Consider the following 11,823-nt stretch of genomic DNA (forward strand, 5'->3'; position numbering starts at 1 on the left):
AATGGTTGATTTGGGAGGAGAGTTTATGCTTCCATAGGGCTAGGTGTGTTAGATTAGAGACCATGCTCACAAGGTGTTTGTGAAATTGCCCCAATGGAGCTGTAATGGCTAATGTGACCATGGTGGTGGTGAAGTCTGAGTAACCACCCAGGGTTCACACAACTCAAACCCTCACTAATAGGAGCCTCTATTTTGTCAGGTACAATGCATCAGTCCAAGAAGAGACGTACCACACGGTCCTCCGCTAATGGACTTGGAGGTTCATCTAGAGCTCGGGGTCAGGCTAGTGCGGAACAGTTTGACCGCACTAGGTTTGTTTCGAAAGTAGCTCAGGATAGTTTTAACGCCAAGGCATTCAAGAAGTTGTTACCTAAAGTACACATTGACAGGAATGCCTTGCAAGCGGAATGCCCATGTATCTTTGAAGAGTTGAGGAGGTGTCAGTTGGACATCTTCTTTGATGAACCAGAAGAGGCAAATGTACTGATGGTAAGGGAGTTTTACGCGAACTGCCCGGAGCATGTTGATAGGGTGGTCAAAGTATGAAACACCCAGTGAATGCATTGCTTGAGGCCATCCGCCGAGTGTACAGGCTGTCGGTATTCACTGGAGGGATGGATTATTACCATGCTTATCACCGCTCGACTATCTGGTGGGCACCAATTCTTGAAGCAATTTGTGTGGCTGACCAAGAGCCAATATGGATAAAGCACCGAATTACCCTAAACTCCCAATCTCTCACTTGGGAAGGTAAGTGTTGGCTCACAATCATCAACAGTCGTTTGTTGCCCTCCAGCAACACTACAGATGTAAACGGGCCAAGAGTAGCAATTATTTGCTATTTTATGACCCACCATGATTTTGATGGGGCCAAGCTCCTTCATGATGAAATGTTCATTTGCTCCGCGGAAGTACTCAAAGGGTTTTACTTCCTATCTCTGGTCACCAAGTTGTGTCGTGCTGCACGAATTCCTGAAAATCCCATAGTATATGGGAAGTTGCAATTGAAAGCCCCATTTAGGGCTAGCAAAATCACACTTGGGAGAGAGCCAGTAGTGTGGTTGATGATGATGAGGATGCTGAGGAAGTTGTTGCCCCACCGCAGCCGAGTGCTGAAGAGGCGAGCCCATTATAAGCTTGCTGAAGTACCCGCATGACAGCCCTAGAGCAAGAAATGGCTGGCCTACGCACTTCAACCACTGACCTGGGTACTAGAGTTGACAATTTGACTACTCAACATGATAGGTCGGAGAAAAAGATCATGGGTTGGCTTCGAGCACTAGGACGAGCATGTCACCTCAATCCTAGCACCGTCTCTGATCAGGACTGAGCACCAGGGAAGTCCCCTTACCTTACTCTGCTTTAAATTCTTTGACATGGGGACATGCGAAATCTTTAAGTATGCGGTGGGGGATGGTTGTTGTTGTATAATTGTATAAATTTTTTTGGTGGTGTTGTTGTTGGGTGTTTTTGGTTGATGTTAATTAAATGCAACTTGGCCCGAAGACGGACACCTCTCGATGGGTCTATTGAGGGACTTAAGTCGAACAAAAAAAATGATTTTCATTTGTTAGGTAGTGTATCAACTCCCCCTTGGTTTTTCTTTAAACCGCGGTTCTTTTCCAAGGGTTTCCATTTGAACCGGGTGTAGTTAGTTTTTTTTCTTTTAGTTTAGGAAGTCTTGGGCGAGAAACAAAAATGAAATAGGGACCCTTAACTATATAGTACCTTGAATAAAGACTGCTTTAGTGTGACACTTAGACTTTTTAGTTGACTCAAATAAGGCCTTAAATTGTGTGTTCCTGAATGGTTCAAGTACTTAGAGCAGAGTGTCTGATGATCCTAGCTGAATTGAGTCATGTGTCATGTGTGAGTGAGGCTTTGTGTATTCTGTGTTAACATTCAATGCCTAGAACTTGCCCTGTGTGTGTACAAAGCAAAATGGTAGTTTCGTTTGGTCTGGAAAGTGATATAGGCATTTCTTTGCTTAACCTTTCTATGTATGCTTGCTCCCACCTATTTGTATATACCTTAGTCAACCCCGTTGAGACTGTAAGCCTGTTTTCCTTGGCGACCACATTACAAGCCTAATCCAAGTTTAAATAGCCTATCTTGTTGATCCCTACCACCTCTTAAAATCACTCTAGGTGTAATGGATATGGAAAAATATAAGTGAGGGGTGGTTGGTTGGGTTGTTAAGTGGAACTAAGAGAACATGAAAAGAAAAAAGTGCATTGGGTGATAAACAATATTAGAGGCCACCAAAACAAAAAGTCTCAAATTGGTGGTAGCTATTAAAAGAAAAAGTGTGCTAAAAAAATAAGGGGGTAACACAATAATGTAATGGTGGAATAAAGGTGTGACAAAGTTAAGAGCTTAAAAGTACACAATGTAGTGGAGTGCTTAGGGACCTGTAGTCACTATACCCATATGTATCCTACCCATCCTGCAGCCAACATTACAACCAAATAAACTCCTATTTGATTCTAGACCGAATGAGCTCGATTATAGTCGAGTATTACACTACGGGCAAGCCCATGTTGCGTTGTTTGTGGCATAAGAATTTGTTTCTGAGGGTGAGTGAAATGTTGTATTCGAGTTCCTTAGTATGTGGTTTGTAAATGATATAAGCCTCTTTTGTAGTGAGTAGGCACATGATTCATGAAGGGAATGTAAGCCTGGACCTCTAACTGAGAATAGGAGAGTTGTTTAGGGGTATTGCGTGGCTAGAAAGGAGTCCACTCTTGAGGCGAGGAGGTTGCACTGAAGTAGTCTACTCGTGTGAAGTATTCTTGGTGTAAAGAGTAGGGGAGGTATCCTGTGATGATTAGGCCTATAGAGTGTGGCTTGTTGCTCGAGGACTAGCAACGGTTTAAGTGTGGGATGTTGATAGTAGGCTATATAGACTCTATTTACACTCTAAATGAACCATACTTTATTGTTATTTTAAATGCAAAATGATAACAAAATACTCTAATTAGTGTTCTTTTGCTTTGCAGGAACTAATCCATGTTAGGAAGAGACTATGGCGTGTTTTGGAATCAATAATATGGATATAAGGCCAATCAAGAAGAACCCAAATGAAAATAAGCAAGAAAAAGGCAAAGGATGACTGGACAAGAGGCTACCGTGACCGCAGCTGGAAAGCGGTAAGCCAAACGAGTGAGGCAGAACTGATGCATTTCACCGTGGTCACGTCGCGTTCTGCCGTGGCTGCGATCGACTTTGTAATTGCCTAGATATTTAGGGACTTAAATGTAAATCGTGGGAAACTTATCCTTGGAGTCAAGAATAAGTGTGAGAAGATCAAGACACCATTAGAGTTTTTCAATCTTCTTCTTGTTATCATTATTTGAAAATTATGAATAATTTTAGGATTTTATCTTGCTTTACTATGAGTAGCTAATTATTTAGTCTAGGGTTTTGATGGAACCTGTTGAGGGATAAACTTCTTGTTGTGTTAATATAGTTTGCCCAGTTTAATCTCTATTTGTTCAACTATGTTCTTGTTGTAGTTAATTGATAGGATTCGCAATTAGCTGTGCCTATTTAATATGTATTACTTGGGAGAGAGTGCATATTTAGGTAGTTGTTGAACAACACCACTCCCAAAGTATATAAGGAATCAATAACCGAGGGTTTAAAGGTGGGATTAGGGATAACGAAACCTTGGGTGCGATCTAAGTGAGTTGTAATAAAAGCCAGCTAGCGTAACTCGGGAGAGTGCGTCTAGTAAATTGTCGTAATTACTCGGGAGAGATTTACGACAATAAGAGTGCTCATGATCGATAGAGACAATTAGGCAAATCTATGAGAAACATAACAGGAAGGGATTCCATCAATAGGGGAAATCACAACCTTAGATCCTTCTCTTATTTGTTTACAACTCAGTCATAGTTAGCTTTTAGTTTACTTAACTTTATTTAGTTATAGTTAGTAAAAACATCATCAATTGTTATTCAAATATCTGGGAGTTGATTACGAAGAATTCAGTGAGTCTGACAAAAGTAATTGGTCGGTCAATTCCCTGTGGGATTCGACTCTGGGCTAAATACTCGGATTATATTTGCAACGACCGCTTGTCCTTTTTATTAGGCATAGTTGGGCATGATCAAAAAGCACCTAAAATCAGGCAGTCGAGTTGTACGCGCATGTATTCACATGTATTCGCGCCATGTATTCATGAATACAACAGCAAAAAGCACCTAAAATCAGGGTAGTCCAGTTGTACATGCATGTATTCACATGTATTCGTGTTGTTGTATTCATGAATACAGCAGTAAAAAGAGCCTAAAATCAGGGCAATCCAGGTGTATGCGCATGTATTCATGAATACAGTAACAACAATCACCTTAAAAATAGGTATGTCCAGCTATCTAAGAGAGAGGGAAAACATAAATGGCATATTTCATGCCTCAATGGTAGTATATACCATAAATACTTATTTTGCTATAAAATATAAAAGGTAGCTATAGAAAATAATATTTTAAAATGATTTTGGTTTATAATAAATAGGGTGTATACCTTTACTACAGGAGGTAAAATTTCCTAATTTATTTATACCGTCCAGAACTGTAAATAGTAAATCCAATGATTATCCATTTAATTTTTAGTATTAGGCTTGGGCCCGAGCTCAGCATTGGCTTAACAATACATATATAAATATATTTTATATTTTATATAGACACACACTAATCCACCAAGATAGAAATAAAAGCTTGGGATTTACTATAAAATCCTAAGATCTGCCTCTACTAACTTGACACCTCGTCTAGCTAACTTTGCGCAATGTAAGGCAGAGCTCCCTAAGTTGAAGTAGTCATCACCACAAAAACTTTTAAGGATATATTGAGAAAATTTGACCTAACAACCATTTTATTTCCATATACACTCATATGTAATAATAATAGTACGATTTTTAAGCCTATCCAAACAAACAGAAACAATGTAATCAATTGCAGGCACGCGGAGAATCAGTCAAACAGTGGTGAATATAAGTGAAAATCCATAAAAATTTATCTGCATTTGTTTTAGTAGAGAACTAACTGATAGTGTGAATTGACAGTTTGAACATGAAGATGATAAAAATAAGCTTATAGAGCTGAAAAGAGCAGTGGATAGTGTGGAAATAGTTGATGCCCATTCACATAATATTGTAGCCCTCGATTCCAATTACCCTTTTCTTAAATGCTTCTCTGATGCTACTGGGGATGCTCTATATACTTATCCTAATTCTCAAGGTCTATTTCTTATCCTAATTTTCAATACATAACAATTTTGAACTTGTTCGAAAGTAGGGCCTATTTAGTATGTGTTATGTTGGTTTAATTGAATCAATTATTTTCAGCTCCAAATATGAGTACACATGCAAATATACTGCCCGGCCAAAATTTTCATTCTTCACATTTCCAGGCATCATCACGGAATATCTAAGTAGGCGTTTGGACATAAAAATTGTAATTTTGGAAAAAAGTAGTATTTGAAGTTAAGTTGAAAATGGTATTTGGAATTTAAAATTATGTGTGGACATGTATTTCACTTGAAAAAATGTTACAGTTTTGTGAGTGGGGAAAAAAAAAATTTCTAAAATAAACCAGAGCAGTTTTCAGGGTCATAGCAGCAGAAGGGGCAAAATTATTATTAGGATAAAAGGGTAGAAAAAGTATTAGGATAAAGGGGGGGGGGGGGGTTATGAGGGTTAATGGCTTTTAGTCTTGAGAACAAGGGCGGTTTTTGGCTGCAAAATCTAATCAGTTGTAATTGATGGAATATATACCACAGCGGAAGCAATAACAGAATCTTATTTACGTGTAATCTAAACAACTAACATGTATGGAGATTTTAGGATTACCTCTTGAAGCGTAAACACAACAAATCTAGGTCGTTCTCCAGTTCCTCAGTTGAAAACACACTAGCAGATTTCTACAGTCTTCTACTGTGTTACCCAAACAATAACCAAAAAAAAGAATTTTGGGTGGGCAAAATTCTAGTAGAAACCGCAGTCAGAATCATGTCAAAAACGTCCAGCCCTTATATCCATATATATAGCTGCGTTTTTTAGGTCAAAACCGTTTTCAAAACCTGTTAGGTTTCCTTCTCCCACTAAGGGACGGTTTCCACGTTTTCTTTCCCACTAAGTAACAGTTTCCACTATTTTCTATTATTTAGGCACAGTAGGGACCACAGAATTTAATTAACAAGGCTTCCTATTATGATATTAATTTCGAAATTCTGAAACTAATTTCCATCATAATAAATTACGAATTATTCCACTAAAAATTCGTAATTGCACTCCTTAGTTCAATTTCGAAATTCTTCCATAAAACCTTATTTAACTCCCCATGTTAAGATTCAGATACTAATCAATCAAATTAAATTACTGACTATTTAATTTATTGATTACTTCCTTTAGACTTACACTTAACTTATTTCATGTGTCGGGTACAAAATCCATCGGCCGGGTTTACACATCAAAACTTATAAGCTTTCATAAAGGAGTATCGTCAATCTCAAAATTGAGACATGGATTCCATCAACTAATTATTACTTCGCCAATGTATATCATTGTCATCCAATTTACCAGGCTTATTGACTCGCGAAAGAATCTCGCCTTTTAATAAATCAAAACAACAAGTGACATACACAGCTAATAATAATTATATCAGGATTAAGAGTATAAGTACATTAAATGGACTAGAGAAATTATTTTATAAAGTCAGTATAAAATACTCATCTCTACTTGATCCGTTCAATACATACAAAATGTACTAGCACAAGAAGTTGGAATTAAACCATTCCCATAATCAAGATAAATTATACTTAATCTTGTGCTACAATCATTCCGATGATTTGTCCAATTCCATCATTAGATTGTGAACATTAACTTTTATGTCTTACAAGAACCGATGATTTAATCTTCCGTGTATAAGCTAAACTCTATACACTAAATCATCTACTATGTAAGCAATGGACGCACAAACCAACACATGATCTATTTAAAATGAAACTTTATTGAATTTAAACAAGTAAATAAATAATTGTTCATAAAGAATACTATAACAATACGCATGGCTTATAGTATATTCTAACAATCTCCCACTTAGACTAATAACCATGCGTCTACAATTTTGACACTCATTCCTTCTACATGCTTATCAAAAGTCTTCTGTGGTAAGCTCTTAGTAAACGGATCTGCCAAGTTGTTCTCTGACGCAATCTTGGTGACCACTACATCCCCTCTCTGCACTATATCACGAATTAAATGATATTTACGCTCAATGTGCTTTGCCCTCTTATGGCTTCGTGGCTCCTTTGAATTTTCAACCGCACCACTATTATCACAGTAAAGCGTAATTGGTGCTTGAATCGAAGGAACCACACCCAACTCTCTCAGGAAGTTACCGAGCCAAACTGCCTCTTTGGCTGCCTCAGAGGCTGCCACATATTCGGCTTCCATGGTGGAATCAGCAACACAAGTTTGCTTGATACTCCTCCAACTTATGGCTCCACCTCCAAGAGTAAACACATTACCTGAGGTAGACTTTCTAGAATCTCTGTCTGATTGGAAATCCGAATCAGTATACCCAATAGGTACCAGGTCATCCGATTGGTAGATCAACATGTAATCCCTAGTCCTTTTCAGGTACTTGATTATATGTTTAACCGCCGTCCAATGCTCTTTCCCAGGATTAGACTGAAATCTGCTAACAACGCCAACGGCAAAGCAGATATCAGGCCTAGTGCATAACATAGCATACATGAGGCTCCCCACAGCTGATGCATAAGGGACCGCCTTCATCTTTTCTATCTCTTCATCAGTCTTAGGAGACTGATCTTTAGATAGAGAAATTCCATGTCTGAAAGGAAGGAATCCTTTCTTGGAATCATGCATGCTAAACCTAGAGAGTATTGTATCAATATAAAGACCTTGGGACAAGCCTAATATCCTTTTCTTGCGATCTCGCAAGAGTTTGATCCCAAGGATATGAGCCGCTTCTCCCAAATCTTTCATATCAAAATGTGTGGACAACCATTGCTTAACTGAATTCAACATGCCCACATTATTTCCTATGAGCAGTATGTCATCTACATATAAGATCAAAAATGCCACTTTGTCCCCATCCCACTTTTTGTATACACAAGATTCGTTAAGACACTGATTAAAACCAAAAGTTTTAATCGCCTTATCAAAACAAGTGTTCCATGCCCTAGATGCCTGTTTTAGTCCATAAATGGACCTTTTAAGCTTACACAACATGTGCTCTTTGCCACTTTCCATAAAACCGTCTGGTTGCATCATATAGATGCACTCATCAAGACTTCCATTAAGGAAAGCTGTCTTGACATCCATTTGCCAAATCTCATAATCATAATGAGCAGCAATGGATAAGAGAATCCTTATAGACTTAAGAATGGCTACCGGCGAGAAGGTTTCCTCATAGTCAATCCCTTCTTTCTGAGTAAACCCTTTCGCTACAAGCCTTGCTTTAAAAGTTTGTACTTTTCCGTCTACACCTCTCTTTTTCTTATAGATCCATTTGCATCCAATGGGTTTAACCCCATCAGTTGGTTCTACAAGATCCCAAACCTGATTAGAGTACATAGACTCCATCTCTGATTTCATAGCAGCAACCCACTTATCGGCATCCTTATCATGTAGTGTTTGGTCGTAATTGACAGGTTCGGAGGTAGGCTCCTCAGGGATCCTATCATATGATTCTCCCAAGAGCGTGTAACGAACTGGCTGTCTTATTTCTCTCCCACTACGACTACGCACTACATCAGTTGCAACTACATCACGTTGATTTTGTGGTTGAACCACAACATCATCAGGAACCTGAGTCTCCATGCTATCCACAGGGATATCAACGACTTCTTCCTGTTGTGCAGTCTGCTCAACATGACTCCCACTACTTTGTGGTAGTATGACTGCGGGCACTTGTTCTTGTGGTACATTAAGTCTATTGACATTTCTCCCACTACTAAAGTGCAATGGTATGTCAAAATCGACTTCCGGGGTTTGGATATGGTCGTTTTGATTTTCAGATGACTGAGTTTCCATTCCTTTGTTGAGTTCCTGTAAAACGAGTTTACTTCTAGGAACATGGTTCATCAAATAGTCCTCTTCTAGAAACTTGGCATTTGTGCTAACAATTACCTTTTTCTCTTTAGGACAATAGAATAAACCACCTTTCGTCCCTTTTGGATAACCTATAAACACGCATACATCCGTTCTTGCCTCCAATTTATCCGTTTTCCCCTTTAGCACATGTGCCGGACAACCCCAAACTCGAATATGCCACAGACTAGGCTTGCGCCCAGTCCACAATTCTGTAGGGGTCAAGGGTACTGACTTTGAAGGAACTAAGTTCAGAACATAATTCGCCGTTTCTAAGGCATGTCCCCAAAAAGACGAAGGCAAATCGGAATAACTCATCATTGATCTAACCATTTCCATAAGAGTCCTATTTCTTCTTTCAGCTACACCATTTTGTTGTGGAGTTCCAGGTGCAGATAATTGAGATGTAATTCCACATTCTGATAAATAACCAATAAAGTCTGTAGAGAGGTACTCCCCACCACGATCAGATCGTAGTGTCTTGATATGTTTATTATGTCGCTTTTCAGTCTCAGTCTTGAATTCTTTGAACTTTTCAAAACATTCAGACTTTCGACGCAACAAATAAATATATCCATATTTTGAGTAATCATCTGTGAAAGTTACAAAATACTCAAAACCACCTCTTGCTTGGACATTCATTGGACCACACAAATCAGAATGAATTAATTCTAATTTATCACTTGCCCGATTTCCTTTTGAGGGGAAATTTCGTTTTGTCATTTTCCCTTCTAAACAAGATTCACAAGTTGGTAGTGCCTCCACTTTCAATGAACTTAAAGGTCCATCCTTGACCAACCTGGAAATTCTGTTCAGATTTATATGACCCAAACGCAAGTGCCATAAATATGTTTCACTCAATTCAGAAGAACGTTTTCTCTTGCTTGGTAAATCAACATTATTCAGTTCTTTAGGTGGTAACGGTTTAGGAATAGAGTCAACAACAAAAAGACCATTAATCAATGTAGCCGAAGAGAGATAACGCTTATTATGAGTAATAACACATTTATCAACGTCATGACAATTAAAATCATAACCATCTCTCATAGCGCTAGAAACCGAAATTAAATTCCTTCTAACGGAAGGTACATATAATGTGTCTTTTAAAGCTAAAACTCTACCACTACCAAACGAAATACTAATATTTCCTAATGCTAAAGCTGAGGCTGCTGAACCGTCTGCTTGATAAACATTGATTTCTCCTTTACTTAGCCGCCGCGTTACCTGAAACCCCTGCAAATAAGTGCAGATATGATTAGTGGCTCCCGAATCTACACACCATGACATGGTAGAAACAGCCGCTAAAAATGTTTCAACGACAAGTAGATGTAAATCACCTGGTTTATTTTTCAGCTTGGCCAGATAAGTTGGACACTGCTTCTTATGATGCCCGGGCTGCTTGCAGTGATAACACTTGCCCTTAGCCTTTTTCACACCAGCAGTCGCGCCACCAACAGAGGGTTTTTGAGCCTTTTTCTTTTTCTGCCCGCCTCTCGGCTTAGAAGAAGAACCTGCCTCAAAATTCAATGCCACGGGAGGAGCTTGGGACTTGATAATAGTCTCTGCCGACTGCAGCTCATTCAACAATTTCGCAAGGGACAAATCCATTTTGTTCATGTTATAATTCAGGCGAAATTGCTGAAAACTGTCAGGCAAAGTCTGCAGGATCATTTCAACCTGCGTGTCCTTATCAATGTTAGCTCCAAGGACCTCCAGTTCATTCAGAAGACTCATCATCTTCAGAACATGGTCCCTGACCGATGAACCTTCAACCATTTTGGTATTCAGAAGGGCTTTCATGGCAGTCTGCTTAGCCGCACGATTCTGATCTCCGAACATTTCTTTGAGATTTTCCAGAATGTCATAAGCAGACTCCATCGACTGATGCTGATGTTGCAGAACATTCGACATGGATGCCAAAATGTAACACCGCGCCATCTCATCAGCCTTAATCCATTTCTAGTAAGCCTTCTGTTCATCATCTGTGGCATCATCTCCAGGTTTTTCTGGACACACCTCATCGAGCACAAATTTGTACTCTTCAGCAATTAGAACAATATCCAAATTTCGTTTCCAATCAACATAATTTGGACCCTCAAGTTTGTTTTGGGTAAGAATGGCAGTAAGGGGATTAAAAGCAGTCATTGTTAATCTGGGAGACATTAAATATTTAAATAGATCAAATCAGTTTGTATTATGAACATTAAAATTCAAAACACATTATATATATACAATCTATGCACCTTGAACAACAAATTTCGATGGGAAAGAAGCTATCCTTGCAATATACATATATAATGACAGATTTTCACTCCATAAACTTAAACATGTCATACTCAGATGGAGAGTAAACTGTTAATTTAAGCCAAGTGAATATCAACATTCAACATATATTAGTCCCATTGAACCAACATGCATACTCAGATGGAGAGTAAATACAAATAATCAATGACTAGTATAACATAGTGATTATTCATAATATTTTTATCCGATATGGAAGAAGACCTACGTCAACGTGTAAAAACATTATATCACTGATTTTTTAAGCCCGGGGACCAAGGGAATTGATCCCCACAATTTCTGGAATTAAAAACAACTAAAAAAAATTTAGAATTTTAGAAAAACAGCAAAACACCATCTAAACGACCCCGAACGCCCAAAAAACGACTTCAGTCATGCATAAAATCCATGAGTATTGCTCACTG

General features: G+C 38.6%; 1 pseudogene; it reads left to right on the forward strand.

Moving 5' to 3' along the window:
• The first annotated feature begins 204 nt into the window (after positions 1-204).
• Positions 205-11,823, forward strand: part of LOC107763242 (protein fluG-like) — a 48,208-nt pseudogene continuing 36,589 nt past the window's right edge.

Source organism: Nicotiana tabacum, chromosome 3, assembly GCF_000715075.1.
Source record: "Nicotiana tabacum cultivar K326 chromosome 3, ASM71507v2, whole genome shotgun sequence".
NCBI classification, from domain to species: domain Eukaryota; kingdom Viridiplantae; phylum Streptophyta; class Magnoliopsida; order Solanales; family Solanaceae; genus Nicotiana; species Nicotiana tabacum.